The sequence below is a fragment of the Sturnus vulgaris genome, chromosome W, assembly GCF_052056855.1.
Source record: "Sturnus vulgaris isolate bStuVul1 chromosome W, bStuVul1.hap1, whole genome shotgun sequence".
Classification (NCBI taxonomy): Eukaryota; Metazoa; Chordata; class Aves; order Passeriformes; family Sturnidae; genus Sturnus; species Sturnus vulgaris.
In genome coordinates, this window is record NC_142282.1 from 28,695,136 (window position 1) to 28,716,534 (window position 21,399).

Below are 21,399 nucleotides of genomic sequence, written 5' to 3' on the forward strand. Positions count from 1 at the left end.
AAACAATGATTGTTTTGCATTCCTCTTTGGAGGAAGAGGGGATTGATGGACGGGTGATAGGGCCAATGGAGTCAAGAGGTCTTACCCTCACGGTCCAATCCATGGTTGTTGTTGGAATTCTATAAATAGACATGCAATGTAAATAAAATGGTTCTTTTGCTGCATGAATCATCGGAGTCAAGAGTGTGAGTCTCTCTCTCTCTCTCTGTCATAACGACCACAGGTGGTGCCTCGAGTGAAGGAATGACCATGGGTGAGACTTCTCTCTCCCTTTCCTCTGATTCGGGGGGGTTTTAGCCATGGAGACTCCTTTGGTTTCTCTAGAGGACACTTTGGTTCTTAGCCTCTGGGGAGACCTTCTGAACAGATATCAGGCTTCCATCTCCCTGGAGGAGGTAGAACTGTTGTTCCTGTGGGCTTGGAGCCAGGATTTTCTTCCTAAGCCTGGCGATGCATTCTCGAGAGAGGCATGATCTCTCTTCAGGGACCATTTGTGGAGCACTCTGTCTACCTATGGAACAGATGGGGTGCAGTTTCTGTTGCTATGGAAAAGGATTGATAGCCTTGTGAACAATGTTTTTAGTCCCCGATGATCCGTAGAGGATCTTCGGGGCGGGAGCCCGTCTCCTGCTCTAGAGACGGACAGCGAATCTGATGAGAGTTTTGAAGTTTTTCCCTGGCTTCAGCCTTCCCGTTCTCTCCAGGCTGGGGGCCGGAGGTCCGCCCTTGGCCAGCTGCTTTCCAGCGGCCGAGGAATAGGCAGAGCCCCATGGGGCTCCGGGGCCCCGGTGGGGCGAGAGGCGCCAGCCCCTCCCGTCCCCGGGCCGCAGGAGCGGTCCGGGGGGCAACAGTCGCCCCCCCTCCCCCCCCGTGCATTCCTGGCACTCGGGGATGTGGGGTGCCCCCGGTCCAGCCGCCTCTAGCCACAGGGCTCAAAGTCGGGCACGGCACTGTGTCCAAGCGGTGGAGTGTCCGTGCGTCACGCACTGGACACAGCTGGACCAGAACAGCTCACCCTGACGCTTCTGGCAGTGGATGGGTTTGCGATCGCGAGCCCAGCGATGGCGCAACCCGCTGGATGCGCGCAGGCGCATGGAACCGCCGGGGTGACTCCCACCCCAATGGAGAGGCGAGTGGCTTCGCCCCGCCCAGAGGGGGTGGTGCTCCCCGTAGGTCAGCTGGCCACGGGGAGTGCTCCCCTGGGGGTGGATCCCGGGCCCCCACCTCTCTTCGCCGCCTCTGCCTGGAGTGGGGGCGGTCGAGAGCGGCGAGGGAATGACCCGGACCCCGACTGGTCCGCCCCCCCCCCCCCGCTGCCCAGGGTGCCTCTACTGCCTGCGCAGCTAGTCGATCTTTCCTGCACTCTCCCCTCCCCCGCCCCAGGTGGGAGTGGTTTCCTGCAGCAGCCTCCGTCATCCGGGGTGCCCCTCCCATCGGTGCCGGCCCCAGTGGCTGGGGCCCGAGGCGGGGATGCGGCGCTCCGGGCTTCGGCCTCCTCTGCACTCCACCCCTCCCCTGCCACGGAGGAGGATGAGGCTGGAGCGATCCCGATGGCAGCCGCGGGCTCTGCTGGGGTTGCAGCGGCCCGGGCAGCCGGGTTGACTGCGCTGCCTCTGCCTCCCGCGAAAGCGAGCGGGAAACCTGCGATTCCGGAATGTGACAATTGATAAAAGATTCGTGTTAATCACAAAAGCATTGGGGTTTGTATAAAACAGAATACTAAGCTCTAAAGTGAAGCATGGACACTAGATAAAGGAAATTATATGATTAAATAATTCTGTTTAAAATCACCTTGTTATGTTATATTATGTTGTATTATGTTACATTACATTATGTTATATTATGTTATGTTTTTCAAATAAGTTGTATCGGCTACCAGCTTGCGAAATCGGACTTCCCAAAAAGCCCTTCCTACCTTTGTCTAATCAGTACTGCCTATCCCAAAAACCAGACTCCCAGAACTTCCCTGGTGGTCATCTACAAGGACCGGATGGCTATCTGTGACTAATTATCACCCAAAGGCTTTGTGAATTTGTGAACAACGAGAACCCACAGTATAAGAAGAGGCTGCAAACCAAGGTTCGGTGGAGCGTGGAGTGGGCGGTGACCCCTCACGTTCCCCAGCATGCTGCTTGCTCTTTCTATATCAAATAAAGCAATCTAAATTTTACTGAATATCGAGACTTTTGTCTCTCATTTATAACAGGAAGAAACACGGATTGCTTAATTTGTCCCTTTTAAGTCTTGTGTTCACAGATCAGCTGACCCATCGCGAGGAGACGGTGGCTTTGGGTCTGCTGGGCTGCCTGCAATTCACTGGCCAGCGGTCCTGACTGAAGAACATCCCAAGATGCTGTGTACCGTGTCCCTCCCTGGTGGGACACCGCTGGAAGTTTATCTCCAGAGACTGCTTGACACTGGTGCGATCATCACAGTGCTTTGCCTGGCCTCCAGAATGGCCCCTGGATCCGGTGGAGGTGCTTGGTGCGGGGCTGGGTGGAACGAAGCAGTGTTACATGAGCCAGCGGTCCATGGTGATCACGAACCAGGGGGGCCAAATGGCCACGATTCGGCCTCTCGTTGCTTCAATTCCTTTTACCCTCTGGGGGGGGATGTTCTGTCCACATGGGGGGGGTGCACATCGAGGCAAATTTTTAATGGGCACCACTGTGGTGATGGAACTGATGGAGACACTGCAACCTGGTATGCTGTTGCCCACCATGCTTCCCACAGACTGGCCGATTTTCATAATTGCTTTAAAAAATTGTTTCTTTTTGATTCCTTTGCATTCTCATGATAGAACAGACTCTGCTTTCACAGTGCCAGCTCTCAACACTGATGGACCTGCACAAGGATATCAATGGACGGTTCTGCCTAAGGGCGAGTGCGTTCAGCAAGCGAAATTTGCTTGCCAAGTTTGTCGCATTGATCCTTCCACTGATGTCACTGTTCTTTTTATTACTCCAGATCAACAACCTACAGATAGTATTGACTAATGAGATGAAAAATGGTCTGATCCCTTGCACGTTCTGGAATGGGGTTTTTTTGCATCATCAGCTATGAAAAACGGCAACCCCAATCTTTGAATTGCTTGCTCACCTGATACGCAAATGCCGGCAACAGTGCTTGCAGTTGAGGGGAGCAGATCTTGCAGAAATCATACTCCTGGTACCGTGGGAGGACTTTGAGGTGGTCTTTGCAAGAAATGTTGCTCTGCAAAGTGCTCTTGACAGTTTTTCAGGGCAGATCACTTGTCATCTGCCCAGCCACAGGCTACTGTATGTGGCGAAATAAAATCATTTTTATTTGCGGCCCAGACATAGTCAGGGCCGATGCAAGGACCCACTGTCTTTCCTGACGGCTCGGGATGACCAGGAAAGGCCATTGTTACTTGGCAGGATGGATCTGAGTGGCAGATTCTGGAAAGTCATGAAGCTGGCTCAGCCCAATTGGTTGAATTGAGGGCTGCTGTCATGGCATTTGAGAGATTTTCTCAGGAACCTTTCAGTTTGGTCACGGATTCAGCCTATGTGGCCGACATCACACAGTGGTTGGGTTGTTAGTTTTGAAGGAGGTCAGTAATCCTGCCTTGTTTCATTTACTGAAAACCTTGTGGTGTGTCATTCAAGCCAGGGTTCATCCATTTTACATTCTGCATGTGAGGAGTCACACCGATTTGCCAGGATTTATAGCGGAAGGTAATGCAAGGGCTGACAAGTTAGCTAACCCAGTATGGGTAGCACCTCAGCCCGATACACTCGTGCAGGTCTGGGCATCGCATGGGTTTTTCCATCAGAATGCATATACATTACAGAAGCAAATTCAGCTGTTGCCAACTGAGGCTTGGGACAATGTTACCCAGATTGCTGAGTTTGGCTGGCTCAAGTATGTGCATGTAACGGTGGACACGTTCTCCTCTGCGATGTGGGCTTTTGCTAAAACTGGAGGGAAGGCCTGGGATGTCAGTGCTCACTGGGGGCAGGCCTTTGCCTCTCTAGGCATACCTTCTGCTGTGGCAACTGACAATGGTCCGACTGGTCAAGCCATTGTAGAACGTGCTCATGGTACTCTGAAGCGGGTTCTTGAAAAACAGAAATGGCGAATGCAGGGTGAAATTCCACACAGTCGGTTGGCAAAGGCTTTGTACACCATCAGTTACCTCACGGCTCTGCAGAACTCAAATAACCCTGTCATTCTGAATCACCACTTCTTGTTACAGGCTTCGGATGAGACGCATCTGCCTCGAGCCAAAGTTCGGGTGCAAAATCTGGTCACCAAACAGTGGGAAGGTCCTTACGACCTTATCACTTCGGGACGTGGGTATGCGTGTGTGTCCACAGATACTGGGGCACGCTGGGTACCTTCGAAGTGTGTCCGTCCTGACCTGCAACTGCAGAGACAGAATCTGGCCGACAGGCAGGGTGGAAGCTGTGACCAAACTGAAAGTCATCAAGTGGAAGCCTCATTGAGTGAGGACTCTGATGCAGATGATGTGAGTCATCAATCCAATGAGCCAACCATGAGCAGAGACTGATCATTGTTCATTTTCCCTTTCTACAGTGTTCATTTTTCTTTTTTCTTTTTCTTTTTTAAATGGTAAAAGGGTGAGATGTTGCCCTTATGTTTCAGCCTTCTGATTGTTAACAAATTCTTTTTGCAGTTTCTCACACTCTGGTCTTGTAAATAATGAATGTTTTGCATTCCTCTTTGGAGGAAGAGAGAATTGATGGACTGTTGATGGGACCTATGGACTCAGGAGGTATTATCCTCACTGTCCAATCCATGGTCATTGTTGGAATTCTATAGACATGAAATGTAAATAAAGTGGCTTCTTTTCCTGCTTGATTCCTTGGAGTCAGTGAGTGTGAGTGTCTCTCTCTGTCTGTCATTCTGTGACATGAAGCTTTGGTTGACACTGGTGCGCAGTGTACTCTAATACCTTTGGGACATGTGGAGGCAGAACCTGTTTCTATTGCTGGGGTGACAGGAGGATCGCAGCAGTTGACTGCTGAAAGCTGAGGTGAGATTGACTGGGAAGGAGTGGAAGAAACACCCTACTGTGACTGGCCCAGAGGCATCATGTATTCGGGGAATATATTTCCTCCAGAGAGGGTATTTCAAAGACCCAAAAGGACTCAGGTAGGCTTTTGGGATAGCTGCTGTGGAGACAGAGGGCATTAGGAAATGGAACACCTTGCCTGGACTGTCAGAGAATCCTTCTGCAGTAGGACACGTGAGGGTGGAAGAACAACGAATACCAATTATCACCTCAATAGTGCATTGCTGGGAGTATCGAATGAATTGAGATGCCGTGATCCCCATCCACAAGATGATCCGTGAGCTGGAGAGCCAAGGGGTGGTCAGCAAAACCCACTCACCCTTCAACAGCCTCATTTGGCCTGTGCGCAAGTCTGATGTGGAATGAAGATTGACTGGACTATCGTGGCTTGAATGAAGTTACACCATCGCTCAACGCTGCTGTGCTAGACATGCTGGATCTCCAGTACAAGCTGGAGTCCAAGGCAACGAAGTGGAACGCCACTATTGACATTGCTAATGCCTTTTTCTTCATTCCTCTGGCAGCAGAATGCAGGCCTCAGTTTGCCTTCCCTTGGAGAGGCATGCATTATGCTTGGAACTGTCTGCCCCAGGGGTGGAAGCACAGTCCCACCGTTTGCCATGGACCGATCCAGGCTACACTGGAAAAGGGTAAAGCTCCAGAGCATTTGCAGTACATAGATGACATAATTGTTTGGAGGAACACGGCAACCAAAGTATTTGAGAAAGGAGAAAAAATCACCCAGATTCTGCTAGAAGCCATCTTTGCCATCAATAGGAGTAAAATGAAGCGACCTGCCAGAGAGATCCAGTTCCTGGAAGTGAAGTGGCAAGACGGAAGGTGTCAGATACTCACCCAGGTCATCAACAAGGTCACAGTGATGTCTTCACCGACCAGCAAGAAGGAAATGCAAGCTTTCTTAGGTGCCATAGATTTGTGGAGGATGCACATCCCCGAATACAGCCAGATTCTGATCCCTCTTTATCTGGTAACACACAAAAAGAATTGTGCGTGTTTGGCACTAAAGACAATCCACAGAAGTGATTTTTTATGAGGGGAGCAGCTAGGCTTCTTCTACGTCTGACAAAAAAGCAATCAGTGATTGGTTTTGAGAACTGACAACCAGTTAAACCACTGAAAGAGATGGAAAGGCCTCTGTGAAATTCACATTTTAAAACTAACAAACCCTGGGAAAGTTCTCTCTCCCTTCCGGCCTCAGTACAGGAAACAGCCTGGCCCGGCCCCTCCGTCAGTGCTGGGCCCCAGTGATTGCTAGGCAGGGGGAGGAGATGCCATTGGCTGAGGTCCTGGCTGCTTCCCCCTTCCCCCAGCCAGGCCAGACTGGTCCATGGTGTGGCTGGAATGCTGCTGCTGAGTTTTGCCAGAAACCACAGGGCAAGGGAGAGGGGGAGTTATTGGCCTGTGGGTGCTGTCTCTGAATTCTAGTCTGGCTGTCGGGATCCTAGCCCCCTCCCAGAGCAGCCCCTGCCATTCTGGCCCGGGTCCCAGCTATCCTGGCCCAGGCCCCCAGTGCAGCTGTGGAAAAACTCTCCACCATAAAATAGTTCTTGGCCGAGGCCTGGAAGAGATCACATGACCATCTGCAGGCCCGGGCAAGATACTGACTCTTTCACTGCCCACAATGAGACTTGCATACACTTGGTTTTACCTCCTGAGTGAAAGAAAAAGACAGACATGAAGATACACAGAGAAACAGCATGAAAACACCGATGTCAGACAGAAGAAAGAAAGTCAGGTCCCAGATGGAAGGGATTGATGGAGATGCCTCAGTCTTGGACTGAAATTTCTCTTTTTTTTAAGCTATAGAGAATAGACTCTTGTTTCCCTATAACACATAGAAATGTATTATGGGATGGATGAATGTTCTAACTGTAAAGATGAGCAGAGGCGTTTGTGCTAAAGTAAGCAGATGTTGAAGTGGCTGTGATCCCATAGGTTTGAATAAAGAGGAGAGAAGAAGACCCTTGCTGCCCCCCAGGGAAGAGAAGACCTCTGTTTTCAAAGATGAAGAGAGCTTCTGTTTGAACTTTTATAATCCTTAAAGTGTGCCCCATAAGTTGATATGATCCTCAATAACGATTGTGGGAAGACTGTTAGTCCAGGAAGGAATTTTTACAGTGATCAGATTTCCATTCTCCCAGGGAGCTGATTCACTGTGACATCGAGGCCATGAAAAAACTGTTTATTGGGGAGAAATCTCCATAGACTGAAAAGAGAAGTCTCTTCTCCCAAGTAAATTGGTGAAAGACTATAGTTTTTAAAATATGGTAAATTGAATGATTTCTTTCTGTACGTTGTCAGTGTGAGAGAAAAGAGGGTGTGGGGGGGAGGATAAGTGTTCTGAAAGTTTTATTTTGATTCTTATTATTTTTATTATAGTTTCTAGTAATAAAGTTTTTCTTTGTACACTTTTATGTTTGAGCCTGTTTTGCCTTCCTCCTAATAATCCTATCTCATAGCGGGAAAGGAGTAAATAATTCTAGTGGATGCACTGGCAGTTTGCCCAATGCTAAAGTCACAACATAAATAATTTCCACTGGGGCCCTGAACAGCAACAAGCCTTTGCCCAGATCAAGCAGAAGATTGCTCATGCAGTAGCCCTTGGCCCAGTCAGGACAGGATCAGAGGTGAACAATGTGCTCTACTTTGCAGCCAGGAACAATGGTCTTTCCTGGAACCTGTACTAGAAGATGCCTGGTGAGACTTGAGGCTGACCACTTGGATTTTGGAGCCGAAGTTACAGAGGGTCTAAAGTTAACTACACCTCAACAGAGTAAGAAATCCTGGCGGCCTATGAAGGAGTTCAAGCCGCCTCAGAGGTAACTGACACAGAGGCACAACTTCTGACACCTCGACTACCAGTGCTGGGGTGGATGTTCAAAGGAAAGGTTCCCTCTACCCATCATGCCATGGATGCTACATGGCGAAAGTGGACTGCCTTGATTACACAGCACACCCTTATTGGAAACCTGAATCATCCTGGGATCTTGGAGATAGTTACAAATTGGCCTGTAGATGAGAACTTTGGTCTGACTGACAAAGAGGAGCAGGAACAGGTGACACATACTGAAGAAGCTGCACCATACAACCAATTGCCAGCAGAAGAAACACTGTACCCTCGTTTCACTGACAGTTCCTGTCTCATTGTAGGGATGAAATGAAAGTAGAAAGCAGCCGTATGGAGCCCCACGAGTCAAGTTGCAGAAGCTACTGAAGGAGAAGGTGGATCGAGCCAACTGGATGAGCTCAAAGCCATCCAGTTGGCCCTGCACATTGGTGAATGAGAGAAGTGTCCAAAGCTCTACTGCTACACTGAGTCATGGATGGTAGCCAATGCTCTTTAGGGATGGCTGGAAAGTCAGAAAAAGGTCAATTGACAGCATAAAGGAAGACCTGTTGTAATAATAATCAGCTGGGACTCAGTTTCTTCATGCAGGGAAAAAGCCAATTCTTTATTCACATAATGCATTTTTATACAGTTTTTACAGACCTTGTGTTGAACTCCCATTGGTTAGTAGTTTTATTGCTGTTCAATTCATTGGTTAGAAGGTGTTTTGTGTATACGTGCTAAGACACTCACTGAGATGCTTACATAGCTTCTTCACTGAATCTCATAGGATAGATTCATTGTTTATACAGGTGCCACTTATTTTTCTTCCCAAGAATAGGTTATTGTGCAACCGTATTATCATTCTCAAGATTTTTTCACATGGGAACTTACAAACTGCACTTAGAAGAAGTAACAAGCCAGCTGGTAATTTAGCAGAGCAAGGCCTGATTTTATAAAGCCTTTCTTTTATAATATCTTTACCTGTATGTAACAAAGACTGATCTGGGTTGCTGAAAAATGGCAAGACATTGCCACTTAGGTAGAGAATCTACCTGTGAAAGTCCGTCGTGTAGATGCCCATGTGCCCAAGAGTCGGGTTAATGAGGAGCACCAAAACAATGAACAGGTAGATCAGGCTGAAAAAATTGAGGTATCAGAGATATATTTGTATTGGCAACACAATGGGGAATTGTTTCTGGCTCAATGGGCCCATGATGCCTCAGGACACCAGCGCAGACATGCCACCTGTAAGTGGGCGTGAGACTCTGGGGTGGATTTAACCATGGACAGTATCTCCCAGGTTATCCATGACTATGAGACATGCTCTGTGATTAAGCAGGCCAAGTGGGTGGACCCCCTATGGTATGAGTGGTGATGGTCCAAATATAAGTATGGGGAGGCCTGGCAGATTGACTACATCACACTGCCTCAAACCCACCAAGGCAAGCGCTAGGTGCTGACCATGGTGGAAGCTACCACTGGATGGTTGGAGACCTACCCTGTGCCTCACGCTACTGCTCAGAACACCATCCTGGGCCTTGAAAAGCAAGTCCTTTTGAGGCATGGTACCCCTGAGAGAATTGAGTCAGACAACAGGACTCATTTCAAGAATGGCCTTAAAAACACCTGGGCTAGGGAACATGGTGTTGAGTGGGTGCACCACATTCCTTATCATGCTCCAACTGCTGGGAAAGTTGAGCAGTGCAATGGACTCAAAAACAAAATTGAAGGCAGTTGGGGGTGAGACATTCAAGCAATGGGATCTTCATTTAGCAGAGGCTACATGGTTAGTTAACACCACAGGTTCTACTAACTGAGCTGGCCTTGCCCAATATGAACCCCTGCATATGACAGACGGAGATAAGGTTCTGGTGGTGCATTTGAGAGATAGGTTAGCAAACACTGGATTAATTCTGCCTCGAGCAAAGACAAACTCATCCATGGCATTGTCTTTGCTCCGGGACCGGGTTGCACCTGGTGGGTGATGCCGAAGGATGGAGACACACAATGTATACCTCAAGAGGACCTTATTTTGGGTGAACTGTCGTAATACTGTTCCTGTATCTAGATCTAGATGTATAAAATTAGGGCAATGCATGTATGTATATAGTTTAAAGGTCTAAGTTTGATGTAAAGTTGCTATGGGAAAAAAATTTGGGGTGGATAATGACAAGAGTTAGATTTTTCTTTTTTTTTCATTCTCTCAGGGAGTTTTCTTCCCATTTGTTGCCCAGAAGATGATGAATGGACAGTACATAAGAGATAAAAGACATGACTGAGCATCTTGGCATTTCCATTGGAATGGTTCTGGGGGGGAGGGGAGAAGAGAGGGGAGAAGCAGTGTGATTTCAGCAGTCTCTTATCTGGGAGTAGGAGAGTCCTGGCCTGGCTTGGAGGAGTGACGGTGCTGGTGTTTGGTACTGGACTTTCTCCTGCTCAGGGGGTGCGGTACTGCTGTGAAGTTTCACCTGACTGCCTATTGGTTAGCCCGCTGCTTACAGTGACTTGTCAGTGGACTGGGAAATTCTCTGCCGCACCCACCCTCACTGGAGGAGACCCCCACCTTCTTTCTCCACAGAGAGAGCACCTTCCTCCACTGCTGGTGGTGTGGAACCTCACTGGAACTGTCATTGCCAGGATATTTTCATTGAACAAGTGAGGGCACGGGGAAAACAAGCAACTGCCTTTTCCCATTCACCTTCTCTCTCTAATCGGGGCTGTCATTGACCCCTGGGGAGGCTCAGGGCTTGCATTGAAGTGTCCCCTGAAGCCATGCAGGAGTCACTGCAGCCCTTCTGCTTTGACGTGATCCAAACATCGCCCCCTGCCGGTTGTGGTCATAATTACACCAAAAGGTAAAGTGCTTGACGGGCAGGGAAAAAGCTGTTATTGGGTTTTCTTGTTGGGTTTTCTGTCTTGGTTGTTGCTGTTGTTTGTTTGTTCTTATATATATTATAGTAAAGAACTGTTATTCCTTTCCCCATATCTTTGCCTGAAAGTCCCGTAATTTCAAAGTTATAATATTTTGGAGGGAGGGGGTAATCTTTTTCACTCCAGGAAGGTTCCTGCCTTCCTTGGAAGACACCTGTCTTTTAAACCAGGACAGTTTTGTTATCCAGACCCATAGGATTAGACATGCCTGCTGTGGTGGTTTGAAGTGGCTTGGTTTTTGGTTAAGGGAAAAAACCATCAGGCACAGAAGTAATTCTTTCTGTACAAAACATTACAGCTTCCTCTGTGTCTGGCAGGGCCAATTGCTGACTAGTTTTGAGAACTGGCACAGAGTTAGACAATTAGAGAAACTTGAACTCCCTCTATGAACACCATATTTAAGAAAGGAAAAACTCTCTCTTACTTCTGGCTTTTGGAGAGGTGGCAGGCCGGCCTGAGGAGCAGGGCCGCTGAGATCCTGGCAGCTCCTGCTGCTGCTAGGGTCCCGGGGCAGGCATCCCCCACAGAAGTGTGGCAGCAAAATCAACACCCTGAGTAGCTCCACGGCCTCTGTCTGGCAGAGATCTCGTGACCAACAGTGAGAGACAACTCCCTGATGCAGGGCTGGAGCAAGATTAACTCTTTCAGTGCTGCAGGATTCCCCAGAACAGATGAAACCTACAGACCTCAATCTTCTCCCGAGTCAGAGAAAAGGAAAGGGTGAAGACACGTGAGGAAAGTAATATAAAACACCAAGGTCAGTGAAGAAGGAGGGGCCAAAACCCAGAGGGAGGAGAAAGAGGAGATACCCTGGCCTAGGGGCTGAAATTCTTTTGTAAGGCTATGGTGAGGACATGATACACCAGGCTATTTTCCGTGTAATTCATGAAATGCATGGGGGATGAGCAAAGGCACGTGTGCTGAAGAAAGTAGATTCTGAAGGAGCTGTGATGTAATGAGAAGTTTGAACAGAGAAGGAGAGAGAGAAAGAACTTTTGCCCCTAGGATAGAAGAAGAGAACCTCTGTGGAAGATCAGATAGCTACAGAAGCTGAGCTGGGTAGCACAGAAGCTGAGCTGGGTAGCACCACAGACCTCCTGGCCTTGGTACAGTAGAAACCATGGCAGAGATAAACTCAAGGCAAGAACAAGAAGTGAAGACACCATGTCTGACCACTCTGATGAGAGAGGATGTTGACAAGGTGTAAGGGTTGGTCCAAAGTTGCCCTCGATTTTGCTTCCCGACCATCGCAAGGAGACCTCGAGGACCCCCACCCAGGCTGACTCTGGACAATGGTTTCCTGGCCTGGCCAAGATGGATGCTTGTGACTGTGTGCTGGTGTATTGTGTTCACTGGACTGTGCTGTCATGGCACCAAACAGAGGTTGTATTGTACCAACTAAGGACTGCTTGACCCCACCTGTCTCCTGCAGCACCACACAATGGTCCATAAATCTTCCCACCTCTTGGCCAGAAGCCACTCACTTTGGAGAAGGACTATAACAGAGTGACCCTCTGGGAAAGACCCTTTGAGATCTCCCCACTGATGAAGACTCGTCTATCGGATGACCCGTGAGGACGTCCGTCTCGTCTGTTGGTAGCTATTTTCCCATCCCCTTCTTTTCTTCCTGTTTCTCTATACTTTGTTCCCTATACCTCTCCCCTCTATCGTAACTGAATTGTTGGCATTTAATGAAATGCATTGCTGTTGTTGAATAAACTGATTTTCTGCTGTTGAATAAACTGATTTTGTCCCCTGCATTTTGCCTGTTTGCACCTTTAAGATCAAAAGAACCATCAAGACCCCCGCTCTGTATTAATAGCGGATCGTGACACAAGGACATCATTGGAGCAAGAAGATGTAAGAGGGACTTGATAACTGAAAAGATGGTGTCCCTAAGGGAACAGCGGCACGGGGGTCTGAGTGGAAAATTTTGTGGGTGTCCTAGGGTGATGTTATGGTGTTTGTATCTCCAATCGTGTTTCCTGATTATGTTTGGTATTATGTCCTGTGCTTCCAGGACTGACTCTGAGAGTGAAGCTTTGTTTTGTCTTGTTATCAGCCGGCTCACCTCCCCCATGGTCTATGTTTAGGAGAGGTTTTAGCTCGGTTTGCTTGCTTGCTTGCCTGCTTGCTTGCCTGCTTGCTTGCCTGCTTGCTCGCTTCTGCCTCTTTTTCTTTCCTTCGCTTTGCCCTTGCTTTTTTCTTATTAGTTAGTTCAGCTAGGCAGTCCAACCTTTTCCCTGGACTGTTTTCTCTTCCACCCCGTCCCCTCCCTCTCCTGGATACCATCTGAACCTGTTCCGGACGGGGACCTGGGAAACCCCAAGAAACACCGGGAGTCTACACTCTGTCACTGGCAGCAGTCATCCCCAGCACCAGAGACTGATAACTGAGCGACCACACGCCAGAGAGACTGAGTTTGTCATCCCTTCAGAACGGTGAAAGAGTTTTTTTGTCAGCTGGTGTTGTCTTTTTTCCCTGTGCTGGGGAGTGTCTTGCTTGTTAAATAAACAGGTTTTTTCTCCCACTCTTCTCCGAGGAAATTCTTCCCGAACCCGGTGGGGTGGGGGGGAGGAGTCGTGGGGTTTGCTGTCTGGGGGCTTGTCACGATCCGCTATTAATGCAGAGCGGGGGTCGTGATGGTTCTTTTGATCTCAAAGGTGCAAACAGGCAAAATGCAGGGGACAAAATCAGTTTATTCAACAACAGAAAATCAGTTTAGTCAACAACAGCAATGCATTTCATCAAATGCCAACAATTCAGTTACGGTAAAGGGGAGAGGTACAGGATAAGGAAAGGGGAAGGAAAGGAAGGGATGGGAGAATAGCTACCAACAGACGAGACGGGCGTCCTCGCGGGTCATCCGATAGACGAGTCCTCGTCCGTGGGGAGATCTCAGGGGTCTTCATCAGTGGAGAGATCTCAAAGGGTCTTTTCCAGAGGGTCGCTCTTTTATAGTCCTTCTCCAAAGCGAGTGGCCTCTAGCCAAAAGGTGGGAAGATTTATGGACCATTGTGTGGTGCTGCAGGAGACAGGTACGGACAATCAGTCCTCAGTTGATGCAACACAGTCTCTGGTTGGTGCCACGACAGCACGGTCCAGTGAACACAATACACCAGCACACAGTCATGAGCATCCACCTTGGCCCGGCCAGTAAACCATTGTTGGGAGTCAGTCTGGGTGGGGTCCTCAAGGTCTCCTTGCGACGGTCGGGAGGCAAAGTCGAGGGGAACTTCGGACCGACCCTTACACCACCCCGTGACTCACGATCGTCGTCAAGAGCGCCCTTTTGTAGAGTTGTAGTGAAGTCTTCAGTTGTGGTGTCTTCAGGACTCGTCCCCGTTGGTAGCATACCCCAGAAAAAACAGAGACAGGAGAGTAGGAAAAAGATAAGGGACAGGAAAAGGAGAAAAGGGAAAACAAAACAGATCAATTATGTTCAATTTTTGATTAGAAATAAAAAGCAAGTTTTTGATCTCAATTCTTTAAATTTTTTCAGTATTGATTAGAAATAAAGCAAGTTTTTGATTAAACAATTCTTTGTTCAATTTTTGATTAGAAATAAATCAATTTTTAAAGCAAGTTTTTGATTAAACAATTCTTATTAAAAAAAAAAGGAAAATATTCATTTTTCATTTTATCTGAAACCTTGTGTCAATAACCCTGGGGATGTCAACAGTAGCCGATCTGGGTATATCTGTCACAGATGCCAATTGTGTTAATCGTTTCGTTATCCTCCAAGTCATGATGTATAGAATTGCTGACAAAACAAAACCAATTAAAACTAAAATCAAGAGAACAATGGTGGGATGACACAATTTGTTCAGGATACCTGTAGCAGTAGGTGACCACCCAAATAGAGTATCCCACCACCTGTGTTCAGCATCTGCCTTTCCTCTTTCTAAAACACGATGTATTTTTTCCACATTGTGATGAACAGCTATTAGAGTTTTCTGTCCGTTTTTCTTGATCCTCTCCAAAATTTCGATCAGATCTTGGTGGAGCAACAATTGCTTCACCAGAGAGAGGTTCATTCCAATTGGAGTGGGCAATAGATGGTGGATCAGTGTGTAATTTGACTGCAAAAGATGGTGAGAAGTAACTGGGGCTACATAGGAAAAATCACATCCTGAAATCCTAGTAAAGTTGCAGACACAAAAGTTTGAATGATTTTTAGTATTCAGTACCAAATTTTCTATAAAAACACTATCACAAGCGGTTCTAAAGCATGCACATCCATTGCCTATATATACTAATACAGTTTCAGGAATCTCATTTGGATGGATTTCAAAGTTACAAACGTTCTGTTCTGTGTCCAAGCAGATATCTTGAGCTCTGATTGCATTACTTTCACAGATAAACCCTTGTTGTTCCCGGACAATGCAAGTTTCCAAATTGACAGTTTGCCACCTCCCACCGATTTGACGGGCCCATTCCCTATGCTCAAAAGGATAGAGAATGGCTCCATCATGGTTCAACCCTAATGCAATGATGGGGAATATTGAATGCACTGAAGCATTACGAATCGTCAGTACAAAGGCTGTGGCAATGCTTGTGCTGGGATCATAGGTAAAATTTACTAAGTTCCACCAGGACTGGAATTCTTTTTCAAAATCAGTGGCACTGTCCCAGACTATTTTTCGGATTTCAGTGGGAAAAGTGCCTTCCTCACCTTCTCTTATAATTAAAGCAGCAACTGACTGCATCCACAACTGGGCCTGGATACAACTGAGAGCCAAAGAGATGTTATTTTGAGTAGCACCAAGTGCATCGATTATCAATTTGTGGTCATTTACGTTTACCTTTTCCCAACTTGGTAATATGTTTGATAACAACCATTGTTGGGCTCCCAAAGCTGTTAAGGCTGTTTGTAGGGGCCGTTGTAATTTGGTTACATCTCCAGCTGTGGTAGCCAATTTATTCATTAGTACTTCTGAATCGATGCTATTCAAAATTCCCAATCCTGTTCCCACAACACCGGTTATGTCTCTTGCCATTCGTTTTTTAGCAGGATTTCGTTTCCGCAGCCAGGTTGTCCATCCCTCAAAAGAAGTTTGCAGAAAGGGTGAACAAGCTGGTTGGACTTCTGAGACATTATTTTGCATCAATAATTTGATTTGTTTGAGAGACCATGCCGGATTAAACAATATTTGTTGTTGGCCAGTTTTTCTAATTACATAAGGTCCAAATTGAAAAATCGTAGGGCTTAGCACAACCGGTGGTTGGGTAGTAGGTGTTACAACATTAACATCAAGCTCTCCCCAGTATTTTGTATTATTTTTCCCACACATGATTTTATAGGAAAATTGTACAGCAGTTAGGTTTAGCCAACAGTCTTGATTTTGGGGCTTGCAATATAAAGTCCGGCCATGAGATCCTATGCCATAACTGTATGCAGGTTCGGTGAGGGATTCAGTTGCTAATTTACAAGTTATTGCGACATTATCACCTTGTGTCACCAAGAAAGGAGGGAAAACCTTGTTTTTGTCATCTAACACTAGGGGGGTACTTACACCACGGTATATAACTACGGCGGTTAGCGTGGGTTTTTCTATAGCATTTATTCTGAATTTATAGGTCAGGCCTTTCAAGCTGGACTCATCTGTTGTGTTATTCTGCCAGGAGCATGTTACATAGGTTGGTCTGGTTAAAGTAAAGTTATGCCAACAGTCTGTAAGTTCATCTGCACAAAGCTTTGTAACTTCAACGTTGTTGGTGTCAGGGTCCAGGGTATAGTTACCAACCTTCCTTTGGCGACAGCACAGTATTAGGGGAGCTTGTTTTTTACATGTCCATGCTGTTGTGGGGCAGAGACTCGCCGTGATGTTAGGGTGCAAACTACTGGTTATATCTGTTTTTAAGTAATTCCCGGTGATTGTAATGGTGGTGGCTCTCTCCTGAAAGGATTTTTCCACTTTTCTGCATCCTACCTTGATCTCTTCACCAATTATTCCTGTTAGTACCCTAGCCCAGTCCTTTTTGTCCCAACCCCAGTCACTTGAACGGTATACCTCAGAATCGTGCAGTACTACGGTCGCAAGGCTTGGGTGACGATCTCTGGGGTAGGGTCCTAGAGCACTGGTATGCCTGATGGAAGCTTCACACCACGGCCACTGGGCCGAGTTTTGGCCATGGTGTGGTGGTAGGATACAGAAAAATATCAAAAAGATGATCATGGTTCGTCCAGTCCCCATGTCCCTCGGTGGTCTTCTGTGAAAGCAAACATAACAGAGTCTGCCACCAAAAGGCAGGAGGTCAAAATGATGGAACAATCCAACGGGTACTTATCCGATGCTCTTTTCCCAGAGCATTGGTGGCTACCCATGCATATTTATTTAGAGGAGTTTTTAGTACTAGTGGTACTTCTCCTACAGTAGGGAGGTTTACCAAAACAGGTTGCCCAGGATAATGGACTGGATTTTTGGAATCATTAGGTCCCTGTAGTGCAGGAATGATGCTTGGGGCTTTTAGACAAAAAGCAGTTATTTTGGGACACCCGTTTACCCCCCATCTGTCATTTATACCTTTTACAGCTTGCCATAATCGAAGATCCCAACCTCCCTCATGTGGCTTTAGGAGTCGCTTTAGAAGACCGTTGGTCCTTTCTACAATCCCGTTGGCTTGAGGATAATAGGGGGTGTGAAAAGTCCACTTTATTCCTTCTTCCCTTGCCCATTCCTGTACTACTTTAGCAGTAAAGTGGGACCCATTGTCAGATTGAATCTCCTGCGGCTTTGGAAATGTTCCAAACCATTCTCGCAATGCCTTAACAGTATTTTCTCCTGTAGCTCTATTAAAGGCTTCAGCTTGAACTAGCCCTGAAATTATTTCCACTCCCACCAGCACGAAGTGTTTACCACCAGACTTCTTAAAGGGGCCGATATAATCTACCTGCCATGCATCCCATAGGCCTTTACCTTTCCTTAAGTGCAAAGGGTCATCTTCCAAAGGATGCCTTTCTAGTCGTCTGCGGCATTGCTCACAAGCTGATATGCATGTTTTACACATTTCCCTGGTGACAGGCCAGCCACGAGCAAGGGCTTCTTTGTATAAATCTTTGGCACCTGTGTGTTGTCTTTTTATATGCAACCATTCTAACAGATGTTCCCAATCTTCTGTAATTTGTTCCTTTTTCAGGGGACTTAGTCTTGCTAACTCATCAGCAGCATTATTCCATTCACCAGCTAAATTTCCATCTGTCTGATGGGAAGCCACCCACCCCACAGCAAAGTTCCCGTGACTTGCTATATCTAGAATTTCTTGCCATTTTTCCTTGTGCCATACTGGGATTCTGTTGACTTCCCAATCATTTTGCTGCCAGAAAGGAAGCCACTCTGTACATCCTTTAAACACAGCATAGGAGTCAGTGTAAATACAAACAAGAGAGGTATTATGTGCCTCCTGCTTGAAAACACTCCAAACGGCAATCAGTTCACCAACCTGAGCACTGCCTTCTCCCTCAGTAATAATTCGTTCACCAGATGAAGTATGAAGGGCTACTGCTCTGTATTTCCACACTTTTCCCTCTCGTTTGGCAGAGGCATCAGTAAACCAGGAATTCACTGATTGTTCAGGGGAGAAAGGAGGGGCCACTTTAATTACTGAGGCAGGTTTATCGTGGCTGTTAGCCAAATTCTCTGTTTCTTGTATAGCCAGACTTTTTGCAGCTCCTTCTGTTACAGAGAAGATGTTACAGTAATGTTCTATCTGGGCATACCACTTCCTGACTGAGGATCTCTGGGCCACCCCGTCAGGGGGAGGGGTCCCGCTGGTGACTGCTTTGATAACTTTGAAGGGGCCTCTTAATACAATTGGTTGTTGACGTGTAATTTTTTCCACTTCTATGAGAGCTATACTAACAACAAAAAGCCCCTTTTCCCAGGTGGTGTATCTTTTTTCGGCATCTTTAAAACCACGAGAATAAAAACCAACCGGCCTTGTAGGGCCTTCTGGACCCCGTTGCCATATGTGCACTGATAGCCCCGAGGTAGCAAATCCCCATTCTACCTGGAAAGGATCTGTGGGATGAATAGGGCCTAGGGCTTGATGTGCAGTTGCTTCGAAAATCAGAAGTTGTAGTGCTTCCTCCTGAGAAGGGGTCCAATCCCATTTTACTTTTTTCCTCAGCAAGTCATAAAGGGGTCTGGCAATAATTGAAAAATCAGGGATGTGTTTTCTCCAAAACACTAATAATCCCAGAGCTTGTTGAAGCTCTTTCCTGGATCCGGGCATTTTAATTTGATCCAGAGAAGTTAGGGTATCCGGTGGAATACATGTCATGCCTCCTTTCCACCAAATCCCTAAAAACTTCACTTCCTGTGAGGGTTTTTGAATTTTCTCTGGGGGAATTTGTAAGTCAAGGCTTTCCAGATGAGAGATTATTTTCTGTTGGGTATCCCCCACTACTTCTATTTCATCCCCTCCCACCAGAATATCATCAATGTATTGATAGACAGCTACATTGTCAGGTTTGGGTATCTTTTCTAATTCCTGTGCTAAAGCATGGTGGGCTAGAGTAGGGGAGTGTTTATAGCCTTGAGGAAGCCTAGTGAAGGTGTATTGCTGTCCTTCCCAGGTGAAGGCAAAACGGTCCATGTCACCTGGTTGTATAGGTATCATGAAGAACATGTCTTTGACATCTATAGTTGCCATGATTGTATGAGCCTTCTCCTGAATTGAAGTTATAAGTTCAGCTAAATTTGGGACAGCTGCTGTGAGAGGATCTGTGTTTGCATTTAGTCTGCGAAAATCTACTGTCAGCCTCCACTTTCCGTTGGGTTTACGGACTGGCCACACTGGAGAGTTAAAGGGAGAATGAGTGTCAATTATCACTCCCTGATCTCTCAGGTCCTGAATAACTGGCTTGATTCCTTCTTTGGCACCAGTGGGAAGTGGGTATTGTTTCACATTAGTAATTTTACTGAAAGGTAAGGAGGGTGCAGTTTGGAGCAGATTAATATTAAAACGTGGTGTGCCAAAAGACCAGAGACAACCCTCCTCGTCTTCCCACTGCCTCCCAGCGAGGACATCCATTCCTAATAAATCATTTGGAATATCCCCAATTACAATTTTAATAAGTAACAAATTCTCTTCTCCAGGTAGTAGGATTTTTATCAGAGCTATATCCATAGCTTCTGTGGTCCCCAAGGCATTAAGGACAAAGCATTGTCTCCTCGTTGGAACAACTCCACATTTCTGCGCAGCTTTTCTTGTTAGTGCAGAAATTTGAGCTCCAGTGTCAACCACAAAAGTGACAGGTGACCTTCTAGGACCAACTATTGCTGTTATCAGGAGGTCCCCAGTATTGTGGTTTCTGGTGAGCGTTCTAAGAAATAACCAGTTTCCCCCCCCATCCCTCTGCTCACCCACGAGAGATGGGGTTTCTAGTTTCCCTGCTTCTGAAGCCGTTTTAGTTCCATTCCCAAAGACTGAGAAGGAGGAAACTCTGACTCAGCTCTCAGAACCTGTAGAGGAGATTGATTTGGCTCACTGCCCAGAATCTGGGGAGGGGTTAGGTTTGACTCACTGACCATGACTGGTGGAGGAGGAGGTGCACTAGGCTGAACAGTAGGAGAGTTTGATGTAAGGATCTTAGGGCAATGCCAATTCACAACAATTTTTATCAACTTGTCAAGTGGTAAGCCATCCATAACATCTTTAGGAATTTGTTTCTTTAACCCCAACGACCACCAGTACTGACGAGAAGTATTCAACTTCCCCTTTTCTGGCTTATCACTACTAGGAGAAATGATGTGTCTAACACCCTTGGTTTTCTCCACTTTATCCTCTGGGATTTTTACGGGTCCATATTTCCTACTGAAATTCAGCAATTCCTCTGCCACTTCGCTCCATGTCCAGATTTTACGGTTATTGTCCGGAGACTCTGGAGTCCGTCTAGGAGGGGTTTCATAGGGAGGGAAAGAGTCCACGGAACCAGATCGCTCACGTGAGTTTCCAAGAAATCTATCTAATCTTTCTACAGGTGTCATGGATGCAATAGTTTTTTGAAGGAGAATTGCGGTAGATTTGAGAGTTTCTGGGAGACCACGAATTAAAGGGGTCATGATTTCAGGCATTACAGGTAATTGCATAGGTGATTCATAGGTGGTAGTCAGTTTTCTCTCATGTATCATTTGCAAGCAAGCAGCTTTGTGAATGTTTTCCAAAAGTTGGTCGAGAGTACCAACTAAAGCTATAGGGTCTCCCCTTTCCAGGGGGTTAAGCCCCCCGGCCCAGAAAGCTGCACGTTGGGTCAAGGACCATGGGTAGCTTTTATCTCCGGTTGTTAAGAAAACTCCATGTCCCCAGTACCCACTAGCTTCGCTTTCTGATAATTTAATCTGATCTCCCCCAGTAAGAGACACTCGAAATACATATTCAGTTTCTGTTTCATGAGGGAGTCGCCCATATTCTTTTTTCAGTTTTGCTAATTCAGTGGCAGAATATGGGATTTCTTTTGTAGATATGTTTGGTTCAAAATCATCAGGACCAAGATAAGTATATTGTGTTTTAACCATAGGTCTTAATTTTGGACAGCAGTTTTCCCCAAGATTTT

General features: G+C 46.7%; 1 pseudogene; it reads left to right on the forward strand.

The window, feature by feature from the left end:
- Positions 1-5,489: 5,489 nt before the first annotated feature.
- Positions 5,490-21,399, forward strand: part of LOC148220089 (uncharacterized) — a 57,233-nt pseudogene continuing 41,323 nt past the window's right edge.